General features: G+C 35.9%; 1 protein-coding gene across 41 annotated transcripts in view; it reads right to left on the bottom strand.

Moving 5' to 3' along the window:
* The window catches only part of Cadps (calcium-dependent secretion activator 1), a 760773-nt gene that overhangs the window by 625850 nt on the left and 112013 nt on the right, over nt 1-22910 (bottom strand). The window contains exon 2 of one of the 41 annotated variants that reach the window (XM_067093725.1): nt 19044-19094. The exons of the other annotated variants lie outside the window; for them this stretch is intronic. The gene's annotated coding sequence lies outside the window, so the exon portion shown is untranslated. The remainder of the gene's footprint in view (nt 1-19043; nt 19095-22910) is intronic. 41 annotated transcript variants of the gene reach the window in all.

Here is a 22910-nt window from a genome sequence, read left to right as displayed (position 1 = left end):
AATGAATTTCATTTGAGTCCTTAAATAATCATGGGGTACAAAATATAGCTCATCACATTCTTCAGCCTTCACCTAGTAACCAAAAATTCACTCGTAATGCACTGCAGTAAGTAATAATGCACGCTGAAGCGCTTAAATGATAAAGTAGGCAGTTAAAGCTGTACCTAAAACTTGTATAATTGTTCTGCAGGCCAAGTTTTGACTTTAAATCCTTAATTTTTAGGTGATTTCAGCAGCTTGCACTGGCATAATGCATCAGTTTACAAAGCCGAGGAAAGAACAGGGACAGGAGTTTTCGTATGCCATAAAACTTTGCTAGATCTAAATGAAATATATATAAATACATAGCTTCGTTAGATCTAAATGAAATATGAATATCTCCTTCTGTTAGTTAGGTACTGCTCTCTGTGAGTTGCTCTTGGTATTTCTGAGTACATTTCAGATCTACTAGAGAGAACTGCTCTTTATTAAATCAAAAGTAATGAACACTAGGCCTGCAACACTTGTACTTTGTACACCTAACATCCACTATCAGATATGATAATAACACAAGTTTGCACTTTGATGTAACAGATAGAAATAAACAGTGACTGTCAAAATTCCTTAACAGTTGTGCCCTCTCAGGGACGTTTGATTATACATTTAAGATTGTTTACGTATATAATTGAATACATATACATTACCACTGAATTACATATATTATACATATATATATATATATGTATATAATTTTATGGTAATATATATGTATTCAATTATATACAGATACAAGCTAAATGTATACCGGTAATCAATTATATTTACATAGGTACATACATACATACATTCATAAATGCAATATATATATATATATATATATATATATATATATATATATATATATATATATATATATATATATATATATATATATAAATACACACACCTACACATACACAAACAATAAGAACACTACAGACATTCACTCATCCAACGAGGCAAATCATAACATCCGTTTAAATAATCTACCGTGCGTAGAATGCATCATCTTCACCGAATTTTAGTTGAAGACCAAACAGCTCAAAAATTCCAAAATAAATAAGAGCAAAATGTCTCAGTGGTTCATAGAATTTCCTTTCGACATCACCATAAATTTCAGCGTCTACCGAAGGGACACGTAATCACGCAACGGATGCATTGCAATTTCCTAGTCTCTTCGATTCAAACGCTATGTTCCCCCTTAATTTGATAAGTTTTCACCGGCGATTCAGCATTTGCTGTCTGCCGGAGAGAGAGAGAGAGAGAGAGAGAGAGAGAGAGAGAGAGAGAGAGAGAGAGAGAGAGAGAGAGAGAGAGAGAGAGAGGTGGGGAGGAGGGGGGGGGGAGTGAAACATGAACGGATGCAAATACACGGAGGAATAATGATCAATTCCAAAATTCAGCTTCCCTGACAAACAATTTTTTACAACAATGAAAGTTCATCACAACGCCTCACCATTCACATTATTCAAGAGGCAACTGTTATCAGTAAAAAACACACCGCAGAATATAGTGAATGGACGTTACCATCAGTAAAATAGGGGAACTTTTCTATAACGTAATAAACTGAGAGCTGGATATAAAAATAGAATCATAACTTACAATGGCCTAATAATAGATATTCCCATAAAGAGGCAAATTCCTACCGGTCATACATTGGTCTGAATTTCAGTTCCCTGGCTATCCAGTTCAAGCTGAGGCCACGACATCATTTACCGTTATTCTTCAATGGGAAAAGTTTATATTTGTTGATGAGATAAAGAACTATCATTATTACATCTCTTTCTGGAATTAAGTTTCTAGCCTTGTCTCATAAAGTTTAGCTGGCATAAAATTACCATCACTCTTTTAGCTTGGTGGATCACAATCTTGGTCTTCAAACGAAAAACCCACTATCTCTGGTTTATTTTTCACATATAATTTCAGCGAATACTTATTTTCCGCTACACTTACCTTTGTCGATGTAATTTAAAGGGATAATCTAATCGGTTATATAGAGGATTCTTTTTAAACAGGCCCCTTGAACACTATTTTCAAAGCGTCTGGTCAAATAGTTCGTCTCCCTCAAGACAACTTGAGCTTTAGACAGTAATATTACTTTTATAAAATCTCAAAGCATAATTTGTAAATACAAATATCACTGAATTAAGAGGGGGTGGGGAAACAAATGTCATATTTAAAAAGTGAAACAGAGTACAAATCATTATGTGATAAACGACAATATCAGAAGCTACAATAAATTCGAATTAAAATGAATTAATGTTACACACTAGCCCAAATAAGATGAATAAACAAACTAAACCTCTATGTTTCAACATTAATACCAGCGCTCTTTAAGCAGTGTTTTACAATCGCCAACTAAGCCAAAATGATAAACAGGGGTAATAATTAACGTCTAGAATTAAAGAAGCAATAAAATTACGGCATAATGGGAGCACGTACAAGACCCCTACAAGCCAGACGTGTTTTCCCTTAAAACAAATTTTCCTCCCGTACCAAATTCTCAAGGAAATAAAAGACGAACAGCGATCCTTCATGAGGCAAGATTAAATGTATTCTGCAAAGGAAAAACATTATAGCCAGGATACACACCAAGTAATTAATGAAAGAGACAAGACCGTTTTAAGGCCAGTAGAATATAAAATTAAAATAACACTGTAAGGTGACCGTTCGATCGTTTCAGATTAAGCCAGCCTTGTGCTGGCACTGGCTCTTGCTCTAGGGCAGCCTGTGATGTAAGGCGATATTTTTACTTCCACTATACTGAAAATAATTACTTTTTAATGCCTGTTGACAAATTCAGGAGTCGTAAAGGAACTCAAATGTACTTAACTCCTTAAGTTCTCAGGGTGTCGTCACCCGCCCGCTCTACCGTCCCAAAACTACCACCAACACTCTACTTTCAGGAAGCATATATAGTTACTAAGCTTTTCCTAAATCACAATTATCGTTTGTAATAATTTGAATATAGAGAATGATAGCATTTGAGGTTAACTGATTCTGTAGAATTAGCTTTTTAAAACAAATTGAATGCTTTACCGTGGAATTACAATAGCACTGTCTCTGGTATCCCGAGTCTAGCCATTAAGTTTTCTACCAAGACCCCAATATTGACGATAAGAATTAAGAAACGCCGCGTCACAAGAGCATGAAAACGTCCATCGCAATCGTCAGGTATTTATCCCTTTCCATGTTCCATCGTATGAGAAATCAAAGAACTTTATCCTCATTCCATCTTTCCCTTTTTAACTTCTATGAGGGAGTTTAACATATTTCTCATTTCAGTTATATGAGTTTGGTGCTGACTCTAGGATTTAATATATATTTGGTGATTTTGATAAGATTTGCCTGCATTTTAGTTAGCACGTACAGAAAAAGTGTTACGGAATGGAGATTTCACCGACGCCGGAGTATTTTCAGTCAACAATAATTATTAAAAGAAGTTGCTTGACATGAACGTGAGCAAAATATCCATGTACCAAGTGTTAGTTCTCTCTCTCTCTCTCTCTCTCTCTCTCTCTCTCTCTCTCTCTCTCTCTCTATATATATATATATATATATATATATATATATATATATATATATAAATTTATAATATATATATATACTGTATATATACATACATATATACAATACATATCTATATACACTCACAATGAACACATTCCACAGATTCCAACCCCAGCATGACTTCATAATCTGTGGAATCCATCTATATAAATGCCGGATTTATATGGCGATTTGTCACGGCTACCAAGGGGAGAGAGAGAGAGAGAGAGCACATCCAATCCCCGAGTTCCCAATTTAGGAGATTCCAGAGGAGGAGGGGGAGAAGGGGGGGGGAGGATTTTCCCTGAACATCTTAAATCCTCGAAGGATGAGTCGCGGGATTTCAAGGGATTAGCCTAATTCTTCGCCGTCCCACCACTTCAGACACTTCACTCTTTTCCCCGTTGCGTTGCTTCTCCTCACCCGCAAACATATTTCACCAGGGGAAGCAGGAGATCCTGAACAAGCCATCGTTTAATCAGGCTGATATATCCAGGTGTCAATAGTAGTGAGAGAGAGAGAGAGAGAGAGAGAGAGAGAGAGAGAGAGAGAGAGAGAGAGAGAGAGAGAGAGAGAGAGAGTTTAGTTGTGATGATACTTGATGCCAGAGACACAAGCACGTGATAATATTGCCTTCAAATTTAAAATCAATTCATTGGCAGCCTTGATATGAGGTGAGTAATCGTTTTGTATTCGATATAAATCCTTGCAAAAAAATCCGTCCTCCTTCGTCCGATGGGAAGGAAACGAGAAACCTTGTTTGCACTTATGCAATCTTAACACACGCGTCTCATAATAATGATGATGATAAATCTGATTCCCGTGGATCTGCCAAGAGTGCTCAGATCTATATGGAATACGACGCCGCTGGCGAATTTGAATGCCTCCTTCTAACTAGACTTATATATACCTAATCAACCTGATTTCATAATTCCAATTATACTTAAAATTTTCCAACACTGCTGTATTTCCTTATCCTCCAACCATTACGCAAAGGTTGTTTGCTTCGGCATAACTTAAGCAACCTGCAATTAATTGGGGATTTTCCTACTCGACAACACAGAACAGACTAATTTGAAAGCAAGGATACCACAAATAACGTGCCCAACCCGTAAACCGAAGCCACAAACCCAAAATCAAAAAAGAATTTTGATGTCATCAACTTCTGTAGTACTCCTGGTTTGGGAATGATACCATCTATGTAACCTATAATACATGGGTATTTGCACATTCTTTTCAGAATTTCAAAAAAAATATGGTCAGTGTTTTACGAAATAAAACTCATTACAAATTAAAGAAACAGTTTCTTTGACAAGTGTTTTACGAAATAAAACTCATTACAAATTAAAGAAACAGTTTCTTTGACAAGTGTTTTACGAAATAAAACTCATTACAAATTAAAGAAACACTGTCTTTGACAAGTGTTTTACGAAATAAAACTCATTACAAATTAAAGAAACAGTTTCTTTGACAAGTGTTTTACGAAATAAAACTCATTACAAATTAAAGAAACACTGTCTTTGACAACGTACAACTTTAAAGGAGAAGAAAAAGTAAGTTTGATTCAGCAAAAACAACTGGAAAAACAAACAAATTGCAAAGAAGTCTGTTATCAGACAGAAAACATCTGTAGAAACGTCTCTTGGGCAATGCACACGCCAAACAAAAATGTAGCTAAAAAAAATTTTGTCCTCCAACGTCAGGGAAAAAGGTAGATAAAAAAAACTTTCTGTCTCCAAATGTCAAGAACAAAACACAAACAAGGGAAGTTAAACATGTGGCTAAAATACAAACAACAACGTCAACTGCAGTCTACAAACAACGGTTATTTTAACAGCAAATGTGTGGAATTGCCACTCGCCTTGTCCAGGCATGACATCCGCTTCTCGACTGTGTATACAGGAAAGTTGGCGCTGCATTTGCATAGCTCAAGAAAAACAAACTCAATCCTTAATAAGCTGCTCAAACTTCGAGAAAGAAGATGAATAAGTGGCCACTTAAATCTCTCTCTCTCTCTCTCTCTCTCAAGTCAACCTTAGTGAAGACTTTACCTATCAGAGTTTATTCTCTCTCTCTCTCTCTCTCTCTCTCTCTCTCTCTCTCTCTCTCTCTCTCTCTCTTCTATTAAAATTACTGATTACTTTATCCGGTACATTCTTCATCTCTCTCAAAATGTCGCGAGTAATGAATTAGCTATCAAAGATAATTTGGTGATTCTATCTCTCTCTCTACAAAGTGTGAAAAAATAAATTATATATATATATATATATATATATATATATATATATATATATATATATATATATATATATATATATATATATATATATATACACACACACCGTGAGTACTGAGAACCTAGATGAGAACTATCACTGATTTTACACATGGTACTGTTACACTTTCAAATGTCAAGCCACAAATAACCCGTTAATATCGATTTTACTGTACCTTAAGAAGAAAGTTCACATTTGCGCGTGTATCAGAACCCCACGTTCGTTTTTGCAAGCAGTTTTATTTTGTCGAATAATTCACCCATAAATTTATATAATCAATGCGTCCGTCAAAAGAGGAACTTTCAATTTTTTTATCAAAATCATTAACCTTCAACTAAATTCAATCATTATATCAGGCAACAATTCCACCAGTATGAAAATGTCCAGAACTCCCTTGCTGCACACTTTATGAGGCAAATTAAAACAAGTCACTGCAAATTTCGTTAATTAATGAAGGAAGTTTAGGGGAACTTCGCTACAGCTGTCTTGGTCCCTTGGTCTGGACCCTAACAGTCTTGCGTGTTTCGTTGTTACCGTCGAAGTTGGTCTTTGTTGATGAGAAAAAGTCTAAACTTGAACTGCAAAATTTCAGGAAAATATCGAAAGTATTATGGACAGTTTATGATACCTTAATATTTCAATAGCAAAATAATAATAATGATTATTATTATTATTATTAATAACCTATATATAATATATATATATATATATATATATATATATATATATATATATATATATATATATATATATCTATATATATGTGTGTGTGTTATAAAGTACATAGTTGTTATTAATAGTAGTAATTATTACTATTATTTTAGTAATAATAAATACTATTATTATATTTATACTTCTACACCTTTGCATTTTATCAATGTCTTACTCTCTGTAAATGAAGGCCAGTGTCGAAACGTTACAGGTAAAAGGTACACAACTACAGCATTATTCTGTCCATGTCCTTTGATAATAATAATAATAATAATAATAATAATAATAATAATAATAATAATGGACGCCATCATAAATATATTCAAAGATACAAAGAGTCCTCATTACATTCCACGACCCCATGCATCACCAGCCCTCGTCCTCATCTCAAAAGAAAAAGAAACTGGGTGACCAACACGAAGGCTCCCTTAAGCATAAACTTTCATAACCCTCGCGCAAAAAAGTGGTCACGTACCCGATGTAAATACGCTCCGCAAAAAGGCACGAGAACCAGCCAAATAGCAGGTCTAAAAATATCTGCACTACAGAGCCATATGAATGCGAAGCCATGGGGCCAGTTCAGCGCATTTCCAGAAATACAGAATAGAAGGACTTTCTCGCAGCTCTTCGACGTGTAAGGGATGCTGGAAACGGTCGCTGGAAGACAAAATTCATTTTCCAGAAGGTTGAATTGGCGTGCGCGTGATCTTTTTTCCGCGAGGGGGAGGTTGTAATTGAAAATGAGTTTACAAAATGTAGGAGGGAGATCATTAAATTTGCATACAATTGAAATTACTGTGCATATGAAAGTACGTGCCTCAGAATTAAATCCATCCAGGTTTCTAATAGTAACTGGTATCTATAAACTTGGATACTGGATACCCTTAAAAAATATATTGAGTGAAAACAAGCCGCTTTTCAGCCAAAACACACTATGCGCTAACTTAAAACATTCCATCGCTTTTCAGAATTTACACATTTTCAGTTATATTCATTGGAGAGCCTTTACAAAGTAAAGACAAAATACATCAGTCGGAAGGGATACAAAAGTTACAAATTGAGCTTTTGCCTTATTTAATAAGTTATTTAAGAGCTCTGGTGATTCTGAGCAAAATTACAGAAGACGGGCTGAAAAATACAAGCTGAGTGCTGACAGTTACAGAGGTGAAATCATTAAATAAAGATGCAAGGAGAAAAGATGAGAATATTGTTACATTACTTATAAACAAATAAAACTAAATACTGGACATGACTTCGCCTAAATATCAAAATATGCTACTTTGGGTGTTCACAGTTCTGTTCATTTTTAAATCCGTTGTATATTAAGAATTTATCAAAAGATCTTTCCCCTAACAAGACATTGAAGCTCGATAAAAACGCCTCCACCCTCTTCCCTTTTTGTGTCAGTGACACTGGGACGTGCAACTTAATGCCTTTATATTGCCCAGACCGGAAAGGCAACCATAAGAAGACAAGAGAAAAAAATCGGTCAAGGCCCTGAAGGTGTTACAATTGATTAATCATCAATCCTGGTAACGCAAGCTCTAGCTTAACCCTAACCAAACTCGTATTCACTTACAGAATGTGCTGTCTCATAACATTAGCTGTCATCTTACTTTTCGACATTAAGCTTTTGTATAATAAAAAATTACTACGGAAGCCAAATCAATGATAAGAAATTTTCCTGCAATGACGCCACTGTTCCCTCACTAATCTAGCAATTCTTGTATTCGAGAAGAAGGTAAATGACTAAATGGACAATCTTTTTTCTTATGGTTAGCTTACGTTTTGACATTTTCAATTATAGAACCTTTTGCATTTTCCATGGACGTGAGAAATATAGTATAGCAGCACGGAGGAAAGGAAAAAGCTATGTAATGTAACCTAGCCTAACCAAGCTTATCTTACCTTACCTAACCTAGCTTTTTTTTTCTGAGTGGGTATTTTACTTCTTTATTCACACGGCTATCCTACGTTAAGGGGTCCGCTGCCTTATCCAAATATTCCTATCGAAACCATCTTCTTCCACTAATACCTTCTTCTCCAAAGCCTCCTTCAATTCATCACTCACTCTAATCCTTTGCCTTCCTCTTGACCTGACCTTCTACCCTTCAGGTTCCAACCAAGCCCTCTTCAATCCTTCCTCGTCACTTAGCCTCACCACATGCCCATACCATGTTAATCTCGACTCTCTTATTATATCAATAATCTTTTCCATCCTGGCAGTTCTAATTTCTTCATTTCCCAGCTTTTAACGTAGTGAGGGCCTCAGAATCCACCTCAGCATTCTCTTTCCTGACCATAGCTGTGGAAAACAGCACAGAATCGCTCATACGTCTTAGTAGCAAAACACGATTGACCAAACGATTACATTTACCTTTAACACGGAAAAAAATCTGATGGAATTTAATTTTTATTTTTCACAAAATTGTCACTGTTAGGTTTATACCACAGCAAGAGTGGCATGATAACTACTTACCTTTCAGTTTCTCCAACTGAATGCAGATGTCTGAATAAGAGAGGAAAAAAAATCCATCGTAATCATTTCAAAGAATTTTTTTTCTTTTTTTCTGTTGGAGAATTGTACCATTTACTTCTCATTCTCCCTTTCCATTAGTGCAAACCCAGACTCTAAGTAATAGAGAGCCTTAATCTCTAAGCGCAGCTTGATTATTCGAGTTTTCAGTCGAAAGCTGGATAATGATATCTTACTCATCTAAAACTCATTAGCAGAAAATCGCCTGAGTTTTGCACACGTTTAAATTGACCACATAGTCTTAGCGGTGAAACTTTTAGCTCTACTAACGGTGTTTCATTAAGCATTTGCAAGAAAGAGAACTCCGGAGATGATATTCCTTACATCAACAAAGAATCTCTTGATAGAATAAAAAGGTGAATTAAAAGTGATAAATATCTGGTTAAAAGCTGGGACTGATACTCTTTAAAATGCAAAATTGGAACCAATGCCTCTATTTAAAAATTCATTTCATATCCTGAAAGATGTGAAAATTACCTGTCCCAGCGAGCGAAACATGATACAACCCTTAATCAGTCAATAATAAAAATAATAATAATAATAATAATAATAATAATAATAATAATAATAATAAAATATTTTGCCCTATTTAAGCCTACAATTCCTACAATTTCCATAAGAATTCATTTAATAAACTTAAATACCAGGGAAACGAATTGTACAAATTTTCAGAAGTAACAAACTGGACACAGCTAAGTTGATTAGTAGAACCGACCATACACGAGAAATTGCTTCCTTGATGTACAAAATTCACGAATTACCTTTTCGTTACCAGCCTTTGCCTAGATTTTTTGTTAATGAATCACAGGAAGAAACTTCCTTATCGCAATATAAGCTGTATTACTACACCTTCATTACTGCCCCATTTTGCATTACAATCATACACTTATAAGATGGATATGGGGTAATAATCACACACTAACACTTTATGAGACGGATGATTGTGCGGTTATAATCATATACTAACAGTTTTTGACATGAATAATAAGAAATATTCATATTGTAGCTCTTTCCGTAGAGCAACATTACAGTACTCATAATTTCACCACGTAAGGATTCGTCTCATGGATTCCTATATAAAAAAAAAAAGAGGGTGGGGGGGGAAAGAGGCCCCCTTTCCTTTCTTTACTTTCCTCGAAATGTAAAAAGTCCACCAGCTATTCTTTTCATCTAACAAATTATGAATTATATTCCACATACGACTCTTCATTTCAAGCAAAAAGTACAATCATAGAGAAATTACTAAAGCGACAAGGACATGAGAGTTTTTACCTGGAATCCGATCTAACAGGATCATAGAAACTACATTTCCTTGCCGTCGCTATCTGAATTAAAACCTTCAGTATTCAAAGAGACTATGCGAGAGTACTTGAAGACAGTCATATCAGTTAGTATTCCAAAGAAAGTTGGAATGGACGAGAGTCGCATTTGCAACATTTGGAGAGTATCATTATAATTACTATTACTATTTCACCCACACTGTCAATAAAGGGCGGTGGCATAAGAGAGGTTCGTGATGGTAAGTCACAATCCTATGCATACTTAAATCAAGGGCCAGTAGTGAGGGAAACTATTCCCAGGCTGGACATCAGCAATTCAGTACTACAGTTTTTACAAAAGGTAAAATATCTAGCTAGACATTTCGTTTTATACAGCATTATTATTATTATTATTATTATTATTATTATTATTATTATTATTATTATTATTATTATTATTACCATCATCATCTTGCTGAGTAAGATCCCTGAGATAAACAAGAGGCGCAATGACTATTATTGTAGAAGACAAGATACGTAAAAAATATCTTGCATAACAATATCTTATATTTGTTAAAATTTAAGGTAATGTCAAACTATCTTGATTGAAAATGACCCACTACTCTTCACCTTTAGAAGGTCAAAGACTAACGCATGCTAAAAGTAAAAAAAAAAAATCAAAACGGAGTAATGATGGCTATTCAGTTTTTTTAAAACATGGATGGCTAAAGTGCATCTCCCGTAATAACTTGAAAATAACTGAAAATGATGAAAGGACACGACAGGCGCTGAAACAGATTACCCAACAATAAAAGCCACCATTCGGGTTAACAAGATACACCGAAAATATAAAAAAAAAAGTTCGCTGGAATTCCCAATTATCCGAGTACTCCCTCGCATGACAAATGGCAGAACCCCATTCAGATACACACGAGCGAGAGGATTAATTCCCAAAATATCCGAATTTCCAAATCCCGTCACTGCACGAGGCGAGACGTTATAAAAACTGATGAAAATGCGTTTTCAGCGCGATTCAGCTCTTCAACTTTACATTATTTTCCGCGGGAAGATAAAGGCCCATTCGCATTTTTTGGAGTTTCGAATAAAATGGAAAACTTCTGATGGGGCCGAAATTTTAAATCCCAATTACCATCGACGGACAATTATTAATGACCAAACTATTTTAGCTCGGATCAGCCACATGTCATGTCGAGGTCCGGTGTGATGTATTTCCACCCTTCATAATATTTTGAGACCGTGAGTGATGGACTCTGATTAATGTTATAGGCTCTTTAAAATCCTATTTTTTTCCTCTCTACGCAGAACTAGTTATGCCTACAATATGTCATTACACAATAATGCATGTCACATAAATATTACAGTTACTACTACTACAATTAACTCTCTTGAAAGCTTTGAAGTGGAATCTAGGATAAGTATAACCCAAGTACACCAATGTTATAGTTTCAAGCCAATTTTGTACCTGGTTGTTATTATACTGCCGTGGTGCGGTGACGGATTTATAAAACTAAGTTGAAAATAACAGACGTGAGCAATCAATTTTATCTAAAACCTGCACGAAAAATGTTTCCTTTGAAAAGCGCTGAGAATTTTTGGTAATTCAACATTTATCATCACCACTTTATGCACAAGATGCAAGCGAAAATATTCACAAATAATCCTGCAGAGTATCACGCCAAGCTACTGAAAAATAAAATGGCCAGAGAGGAATATATGCAACGTAATCATACCGATAAGAAAGGTTCGCTATCACGTGAATCTTTTTCAAAAGTGAAAATGTTAAACAGTGAAAACACTTCATTATTCTGCTTTTTTTTCGTGGCCTTCCTACGGTAAGTTGGAGAAGCATTAAAATGCTACTGGAGCATTAGAAAAAAATTACTAGGGGCCGTGCTGGAGATGATAATTTCAAGTGAAAAAATACCATTATGCCTTTTAACCATTTCAATCGATAACACACACAGATGGTCTACTGTGTGTGTGTATGAGAGAGAGAGAGAGAGAGAGAGAGAGAGAGAGAGAGAGAGAGAGAGAGAGAGAGAGAGAGAGAGAGAGAGAACATTTTATCATTAAGTTAACGAAAAGTATGTGAGAGAGAGAGAGAGAGAGAGAGAGAGAGAGAGAGAGAGAGAGAGAGAGAGAGAGAGAGAACATTTTATCATTAAGTTAACGAAAAAGTATGTGTGAGAGAGAGAGAGAGAGAGAGAGAGAGAGAGAGAGAGAGAGAGAGAGAGAGAGAGAGAGAGGAGAGAGAGCATTTTATCATTAGGTTAACGAAAAAGTATGAGAGAGAGAGAGAGAGAGAGAATTTTATCATTAGGACAGAGAGAAACACGGGAATTACAATGCCTCCAATCCGCATTTAATCATAACAGCAAAATAAAAAAAAATAAAAAAATGTTACACTTCGTAAAAGCCCGGACTTCCTGTTTCACTCTGCCAGTATAATCCTCATGATATGAGCCTCTGCAACATAACACAGGGGAGAGGATTATAAATGTTATTTTCAATGTGACTGAATTTAACAGGGCTCGAATTTATTATTACTTTTCTAATAATGGCGAAATTCAGTGAATGCTGCAGTGTTCTGCGTTTAATCGAAATATTTAATTTCCAAAAGATTAAAAACTATGAAATTGAACTTACGAGCGATCAACATAATTAAGCTGGGATTTTGGGTCTCAATGTGACCTACGGCTATTCACACCAGATTTTCATGGTCTGACGAGTTTCTAAACTGGATTGATTGACTGATTATGGCTGCTAAAATTGGCGTCACAACTAGATTATTGACTCCGTAATAAAATGAAATAAGAATCTTAAAAAAAAATTAAAGGGTGTTTCATATAAGAAATGCCTAAAAATATATTTTTAGAATCATATCTGTAAAATTACGTACGCTATACATACATGCACACATACTGCATATCTATATAATTTACAATTTGTTGAGGAAGCCCGGTATGATTTGAAATGACAATCTCATTCCCTCAGGACATCTTTCCGTAAAGCCTCGACTTTGTAAGGCATTCGGATTCCCTCACTGACGACCTCTGTACAAATACTATCCACTTTCCATCTTCGAACAGATCCTCGTTCAAGTAACCTTTTAAAAGAAAAGAGGAGAGAGAGAGAGAGAGAGAGAGAGAGAGAGAGAGAGAGAGAGAGAGAGAGAGAGAGAGAGAGAGAGAGAGAATCATGCATTAATAAGTTGCTGTATGCCTTTGGAACTTCAAAAGATGGACCATGAGAGTGACAACAAAACTTGAGAGAGAGAGGAGAGAGAGAGAATCATGCATTAATAAGTTGCTGTATGCCCCTGGAATTCTAAGGGTGGATCATGAAAGTGACCACAAAACAGAGAGAGAGAGAGAGAGAGAGAGAGAGAGAGAGAGAGAGAGAGAGCAATAAAGTCATGCATTAATAAGTTGCTGTATGCCTCTGGAACTCTAAAAATGGACCATGAGAGTGACAACAAAACTTGAGAGAGAGAGAGAGAGAGAGAGAGAGAGAGAGAGAGAGAGAGAGAGAGAGAGAGAGAGAGAGAGAGAGAGAGAGAGGCATTTCAATACACACAAGCCGTAGAGCCATTATGAAAATGAAGTGAATAATAGATCAGGAGACAAAACTGGGTAAACTCCCCCCAATACATCGCATAAACAACAGCAAAATAAAATCCTGCAATAACTAGACGCATGAAACATCCGCTAACATCCTTCACTAATCAAATATTGATGATGTAAATGAATGCATTTTTTTTTCCAAAAGATGAATGGCGGACTGGTTATAAAAGACGAAAGCAATTTGCTAACAATAATGAAAGACAAACAGACATTACAGTGCCCTTTCACATTAGTGTTTGATCGAAGCAAATGGATAACAAAATTACTTTCTGTCTCGCGACTAATCGAAACTGGCAATGAATACCGATAATCAAACGAATTATCTGACGTCACATTATGCCAACGTTCATGCAATACAGGAATTGTCAATTAAAAACCTCAAGCGCAGGCACATATACGAATGCATGTTCTGAATATATCAACAGAAATGAGAAGATGCCCTTTCATCTAAAAGTTAATGGAGTCAAAATATGACAAATGGAATTCATGTGCCTGGTACATCTTGCCGATATATCAAGGACATAAACAGTGCAAGATACCACTAATCTTCATCTCGCTTCTTGCTTACTCTGATATACTTCTGCAGTCTACAAAACTTCTGCAATTTCATAGTACCTTCAAGATGTAGCAGAAACTTCCAAACATAAACAGAAGTTTCGTGCCGAATTCTCTAAAACACAAGCATCACGCAAGTGTTCAGAGAATTCGGCTCGAGACATCTGGGTAGGTTTAAGAGGTTCTTTTACGGTTTGAAGGTACTATGAAACTGCAGAAGTTTTGCAAATTGCACAAGTATCAGAGATCTCTAGAAGTATCTGTGAATATTAGAAATATCCTACCATTCGTTTATATCCTAGATTTGTAAATAAGATGTAGCTGGCCCATGATTTCCATTTTTAGTTTTCTGTAAAAGAAAACTATTGTGTTCGCCCTCCGGTCTTAAAAACTACTGAGGCTAGAGGGCTGCAAATTGGTATGTTGATCATCCACCCTCCAATCATCAAGCATACCAAATTGGAGCCCTCAAGCCTCAGTAGTTTTTATTTTATTTAAGGTTAAAGTTAGCCATGATCGTGCGTCTGGCAACGCTGTAGGACAGGCCACCATCGGGCCGTGGCTGAAAGTTTCATGGACCACGGCCCATACAGCATTATACGCTGTACAGAAAACTCGATTGGGCCGAATTTTCTCCGGCGCATATTTTACTTGTTTTTGACTGACAACAGTCTGATTAACCACCAATCTGGACCTACAATCATTCAGCAGCACTTCAAACGTCCACCAAATTCCTAATCCTTTTACATATATATCTTTTTCAGTGCGACACTTAAAGCCTATAAATACAAACTCAACTGGCAAAAAATTAAAGTTTTTGGTAATATGTTTCTCCCCGTATCCTTTCGTCTTAAAAAACTTAGCTCATTAAACCTCCTCCGCGTAATCACTACTCTTAAGGAGCAACTTAATTACCCGGGAATTCCCACCCCACCACCCCCTCCCCCGCCGCCTTCTTCTTTACTAACCTTCAACCCAGTCTTGTCTCATTTATCCTAGTTTCTTAATTTCCTAAATCCTCCTTTTTGTTATGCTCTTAGATCAGTTAACCTTACGCTTCGCAACTGAAGTTGAAGAATCTTTTATTTTGATGACATTTTCATCTATCGTTAAGCTCTACTTTTTCATTCAACCGCCCATATAGTTTTAGCTATTAATTCTCTTGTTATGAGTCACTATCCAAAAACACCGCCTTCAGAGCCTTAGGCACTAATATGACAGTTTTGATTTCCATAAATGATCGTACGCAAACAACTGCCTACTGGACCCACGATATAAATGTGGAATCTTTCACATAATATACAAGCTTGAAAATTCGCTAAATGGTCAGGGTTATTCGCAAAGGGGTAAAAAATAATAGGGGTAAAAAAAAAGATTGTAAAAAATACTTCTTTGGACGCTTGAATTTCAAGTCAAAAACTCCCAAGACCTTGTTCCTTATGAATAGATTTCATCTACCGAATAATAATAATAATAATAATAATAATAATAATAATAATAATAATAATAATAATAATAATAATAATAATAATAATAATAATAACAATAACTGATTGAGTAACGACAGTATATCATTATTCCGCACAGTTTTGAGCATTCTCTCTGTCCTGCTTTGCTCATTCTCTCCTTAAATGCATAATTCAACGAATCGTCTTAGTCACACTCCTCCTTAAATTCCTAACACACACACATTTACAAAAATTCGTGAAATGGCATTTTCTGCACAGTCAACATGGATACTTTAAAAATATTATCGAAAATTAATATCTTTAATATAATTTTTCTCTCTAAACACTTTTCTCACTTCGTATCCCATGACAAACGCTGGACTTCCCTCCCAGTCCAAGAACCCACCCTGATTTATTTGACTTTTTAGCGCCAAAAGGTTTGATGGATGGTTCGGATAGGAAATTTCATCTAGTTTATGGAACTGAACGTCTTACAATTGGGCGTTGGGGCGTTATCTCACAACTGGCTCCAGACTGAGTGTACCCCTAAACCAGTGGTTTTCAGTAAATGCAGGCCAGTGTTTTCTTTCATGAATGAAAATGTATAACTAATAAAGTGTTCCGAAAAATAAATCCACAAATGAAAATGTAAAACTAATAATAAAGTGTTCTGAAAATGCTTTATAATAATTCTATTATCTTCATTACACAATTCTGAAGGGCAGTGGGACATGAGTATTTAGGGATGCCAAAAATGGGCCATGGGCACAAAAAACTTGAAAACCACTCCCCTAAACCCACTTATGTCGTAACCCAATGAAAACTTGTTCCATACGGGAGGTTCAAATGGCCATTACTTAAACAATTTTCGTCTGATCAACACATATATCATTTTATTCAGGAAATTATTTTCTTCAAGTCTATTATGTGATTAATTCTATGTATGGGGGAAATTGTGAGAATGTGATCATAACTTGCTAAATTTCACGAACAACTCTCTTCACAGATTAAGACTGCTTTGTATTATCACTCGAACGACGAAAGACCCCAATCATACGTTCATGTCAACGGACACCAAACCTACATGGTGATTATTAGTCTTCTGTACCAGAAATCAACGCCGTTCTCTATTTAAACCGGTCTCTGTAACAGCACATACACCAAATTCATCAGGGCAAAAAAAACGACCACAAGGTGATCTATTTTGCCAAGTTAAAGGAAAGTTGTGACATTCCGGTTTCCTAAATTCACAGAAACTTTACGGATAATACAACTATTTTCTGGATACCGAATGTTTCCTCGCACCCTCTGTCCATCAGTGGGCTGCCAGGGACTGAAGGCTTTCCTCGTAACGATTCAGTGAGACTTCTCGTGCATGGCATAACAGTGTTTTATCCCAAAAGCGCTGCCGTCACTTCGTAGGAACCTCAATTTTACACTGTGGAAAGGCAAAGCAACATTGCCAGCATCTGGCCAGTAGTTTTCCGTATGAAAATTTATCCGTGTTCCAGATAAATACAGACATCGTTGACTCACAACAACAAGTCATATATCTGCTCGATATTAATCACTCATATACTATGTATACTAAAACAGCGTTGGGAAATTAGCTATAAACGTCCTAATATTGTTCTTATTGAAGATATCTTCCGTCTAATATAACAAGTGAAAAGTTATTATATATGAATCTTATTTAATAATGAAATGAAGTAAATGATATACAGAGCATTTATGACAGTGAAAATAGTTCGCCTCATTTGAAATTATTTCTGCAAGTATCTTATTTTTTCATCCTTGTGAATGGATAACGTTTCTTTGGGCCGGACCAATGCTGTAAAGGCCTTTTTATCCCGAAACCATAAAGGGTCGTCGCTATACGAACATACGCACTGCTTGCCACAGTTCTCGTTTGAAAAATTATTTCTAAAACGTCAATTAAAAAAATTAAATAAAAAGTCTGGCTGGTGGTAACTTCTCCGTGCAGGCAGAGTACTGTTATGTAAATTCAAGAAATCTACAATTACAATCCTCAGGCTTTCATAAATTCATAGGCTACATCCTAGTTGGCCTTATGCCAGCACGAGCTGTGTCTCCTAGAGTACATGCTATTCGAATCTGGAAATTATTAACTGAAATCTTGGCAAAAAGGACGACGACCTTGCAAGTCATAATGCATCGCACCAAATTTCTCATGAAAAGTTGAAAATGGCCAATTTGTAACAGGCTAGGTGAAGATGCTTGGAAAATTATTGTGTGTGTGTGTGTGAATATACATATATATACTATGATATATATATATATATATATATATATATATATATATATATATTTATATATATATATATATATATATATATATATATATATAGAGAGAGAGAGAGAGAGAGAGAGAGAGAGAGAGAGAGAGAGAGAGAGAGAGAGAGAGAGAGAGAGAGAGAGAGAGAGAGAGAGAGAGAGAATATTAATATCAATAATGAAAGAACGAGGACCAGAAAGGCAGAATGTTTGCCAACAAGGAATGAGAGATGGTTAGAACCATAACGAGAAGGACAACGACCCACTGCAATTTCTGATGATCTAAAAATTAACTAACCAATCTCAACGGATGCAGTAAGCAACGGAACAAAAGGAGTAACGGAGCAAACGGACTAAGGAACACCCCAAATTATGGAATGAACACGAATAACTCCACTGAAGCATCTTCTCTAATTGCAAGCACGCATCCCAGTCACATCAGTGCGACCCAATGGTTATCCGTCTTCCACGCCAACGACCGTCACACTGCGGCCTTCAAGCAAGCAAGCACACGAAGTACAGTTGCATGGAAACAATTAGGGGGAATAATCAACTGATATATGCATGCACCTTCGCAAATTCTTCCGTATGACGCAGATTACTGATACAAAGTAATTAAATTAGCAACATAAAATTTGGAAGATCGTGAATAATAAATTTTATTTTTTGAGCTCGATAAAAAAAATTGAAAATCGTGAATAAATCGCTTTTTTGAGCTGGATAAAATTACATTCAAATTAATCTAGCCTCACCTTACTATATATTCTTCCGGGCACTCGTGGAAATCATCTCAATGCATTTACCTGTAAGGAAAAAAATAGTACATCAATATTGGAAAAAACAGAAAATTTATAGTTATCATATATAACAATAAAAAACAATAAATTACTGTGTCTTACATACTGTACCAAAAACCACTAAAAAATAAATAAAGGAGCCTAGGTCATAAAATCTGATTACATAACCTTGACATCGACCTTATATAACAAAAGTCAGTCAACTGAAAATACAATGGCACTATTAAACCTATCAATATCCGAAAACACAATGACCAATAACCCAGTCTTTAAAAATAAAAATAAAAAAAAAATTAAACACTGAATACAGTTCAATTTACACATGAGTATACCCTTATGAACTCTTGAACGATATTCTACACTACTAGGCAATGACCAACACAGCACTTGCCGGTCGAATGACTCGAGATAAAGCACGGACATTTTTGGATAAAATCTGACATTTCTTGTTCAATATGGCTGTGTATTAATATTATACTAGGGTAGGAGGCTTATGTAACTGTTCAAATTGAATCCTGTTACAGCCAGAGAGTACTCGTGAAACTTACGCTGACCTCTTCATCAGAGAGAGAGAGAGAGAGAGAGAGAGAGAGAGAGAGAGAGAGAGAGAGAGAGAGAGAGAGAGAAATGTTGGAAGAGAGAGAGATAGAGAGAGAGAGAGATAAAATGTTGGAAAGCCAGAGAGAGAGAGAGAGAGAGAGAGAGAGGAGCTTCATAAAATGTTGGAAAGCCAGAGAGAGAGAGAGAGAGAGAGAGAGAGAGAGAGAGAGAGAGAGAGAGAGAGAGAGAGAGGAATAAGCTTCATAAAATGTTGGAGAGCCAAAGAGAGAGAGAGGAATAAGCTTCATAAAATGTTGGAAAGCCAGAGAGAGAGAGAGAGAGAGGAATAAGCTTCATAAAATGTTGGAAAGCCAGAGAGAGAGAGAGAGAGAGAGAGAGAGAGAGAGAGAGAGAGAGAGAGAGAGAGAGAGAGAGAGGAATAAGCTTCATAAAATGTTGGAGAGCCAAAGAGAGAGAGAGAGGAATAAGCTTCATAAAATGTTGGAAAGCCAGAGAGAGAGAGAGAGAGAGAGAGAGAGAGAGAGAGAGAGAGAGAGAGAGAGAGAGAGAGAGAGGAGCTTCATAAAATGTTGAAGGAACCTATAATTTCCAGGGTGTAGTGTTTGTATTCTAGTTAACAGTGAATATAAACTTTTTTAAAACCAGATTTACATTAAAAACGTTTTCTCTGATGTATGCATTAAGCATAACACAGGGTGACTCCCAAGATAAGACGATATTCACTGTCAAATTCATTATTCAGCTTCCGAATTAGGGATGACCTCCATGTGGAGAAATACACACACATACACAATAATATATATATATATATATATATATATATATATATATATATATATATATATATATATATATATAAATGTATATAAATATAATATATACAGTATATACACTTATATATACATATATATATATATATATATATATACATGTTTATATACATATATGCATACATACGTACATACATACAAGAGTACAAGAGCAGTTTTGTGATATTTCCAATTAAACTGCTTGTGGTCCTTCAAGAACAAATTCCCCCAACACCACCAACAAAATTTCAAGACCATACGTCCCAGCTTTCACGGCAGAGTATGAACAACAAATGCCTAAATTCAATGGACTTCAGATCCTGAAGATATCAAGATTCCGGCCAACTGAAGGTACCGTGAAGATCAGTTCCTCTGCGCCTCTTCGGATTTATTGGCACAAGTTCTGCGACATTCTGGCTGAAATGTCTGTCACCTTTGGCGTTACTCTGAACAAAATTCAAAAGTTTGGAAGGCATGGGTTCTATAATTATCGTGATAAAACTAATGACGAGCAGATCTAACACCGACAGAAGCATCTAAAGGAAATGTCTCAATACGGAAATAAAATGGAAACCTATATTAACTTTTCATCAGACTGACTTCTTCTGAAAAACAGTGTGTATAATAACAAGTAGGAGTTTCTCTCCAATATGCAAAGAAAAAAAAAAACATGAAAGCTCAGATTTCAAAGAAATTGCAAAACACACGAAACGTCAAGTATCAAAGGAAAGGCTCTATTCAAATATATATTCATAAACGTGAAAATGGCCTTCATAGCTTGTTAGACTGGCCACGGTGATAGGATTCCCAATGAGAAGGTCCTGATTCCAGTAGATGGAAAGACACTCTCAAAATCTGAAGTTCCATGCAACTAAATTCTCACTTTACCACATCAAAATCGAAGGCAATACCACACAAGCATCTTTTGCGACATCTTTTAGAATCTTGTGCCAAACTTGGAAACCAAATGACCAATAATGCAGCGAAATTAGAGGTGCGCAAGTTCCTTAAGGCGATTGTACATGAATGCAAGCATTCAGGACTTCGAATCTTCCGCTAATAGTAGCTACTTCGCCCAGAGTCTGGCTTTAAGACTCTAAAGGACGCCAGACAACGTATTCAAGCGACACTCACAAAGAACACGAATTCTGAAAGCCTGTTTATAAAACAGTCGATCGTTGTTGTAACTCGCAAAAGACACTTATTATTTTTGGAGATTAAACTGGCTTTATGCCATCACTTTTTAGGTTTTGAAGCAAGTAGTAAGGATCACAATGAGGCCCGAGAGAGACAAGATTAAATGAAACACACTACCAATGCGGAAATGCACATACAAACACGGCATGTTATCCGAATAAAATGGACAAATTCCTTCGCATACGCTACATCAATCGAAATTATATTCGAGTTTAAATCTCTTAAAAGTCATTATGTCCCCTATCTGAATCACTTTTAAATATAATCAAGAGCTAAAAAAAAAATAATAAACAATATCAAACTGTTTGCCTAAAACCAGCTCAACGCAACACCAAAAAGTCCCACAGAGAATGAAAACAAAAAGGGATGAAATCGAGACCAGTATATATAAAGTTGCCCCGAGATTTATCTCTGCGCTACCCAACCTAGTAATTGAAAAACACTTTTTCCAGCAAGACGGACTACAAGGGGGAACCATAAGTCCTTCCTAAGCCTAAGCCTAAGCGGAAAAGGAAACAGAATAGTATAGGGGAAACAAACGCTCTAACCACGGGCCGGGTGGCAGGACCGAAGCTCAAAGAACGAAGTTATAAATACTGGAAACTAGAAAATGAGAATGATTGATTGATTATGTCTATTAAAACTGGCGTCACGACATCTAGGTTATTGACGCCCCAATAAATTTAAACAGAACACTAAAAATACATCTATTTAAATAGAAAACTAAAAATTATCAATCTAAATAGAAAACTAAAAATAAATGAGTTTAAAAATAATTTCACATATAAATATCTAAAAAAGTTAAGTATACATTAGTTTAACCAGACCACTGAGCTGATTAACAGCTCTGCTAGGGCTGGACCGAAGGATTAGACTTATTTTACGTGGCTAAGAACCAACTGGTTACCTAGCAACGGGACCTACAGCTTATTGTGGAATCAGAACCACATTATACCGAGAAATGAATTTCTACCATTAGAAATAAATTCCTCTAATTCTTCACTGGCCGGCCGAAGACTCGAATCGGGGCCTAGCAGAGTGCTAGCCGATAACTCTACCGACTCGTCCAAGAGGAACATATATAAATATCTAAAAATATATATGTACACGATCATATTTGTTCGAATATATTATCAATACATATACTTTATCTGAATAATCTAAATTTCGTTGAGGAGGCCCGCCTGCCACGTAAAGATATATAACTGCTCTATATTACACTCGACTCTTACAGAACAAAGTTATAGGAACGCTG

The sequence above is a fragment of the Macrobrachium rosenbergii genome, chromosome 50 (genome assembly GCF_040412425.1).
Source record: "Macrobrachium rosenbergii isolate ZJJX-2024 chromosome 50, ASM4041242v1, whole genome shotgun sequence".
NCBI classification, from domain to species: domain Eukaryota; kingdom Metazoa; phylum Arthropoda; class Malacostraca; order Decapoda; family Palaemonidae; genus Macrobrachium; species Macrobrachium rosenbergii.
The sequence above is the reverse complement of the archived record's forward strand: the minus strand, read 5'-3'. Positions and strand labels throughout refer to the sequence as shown.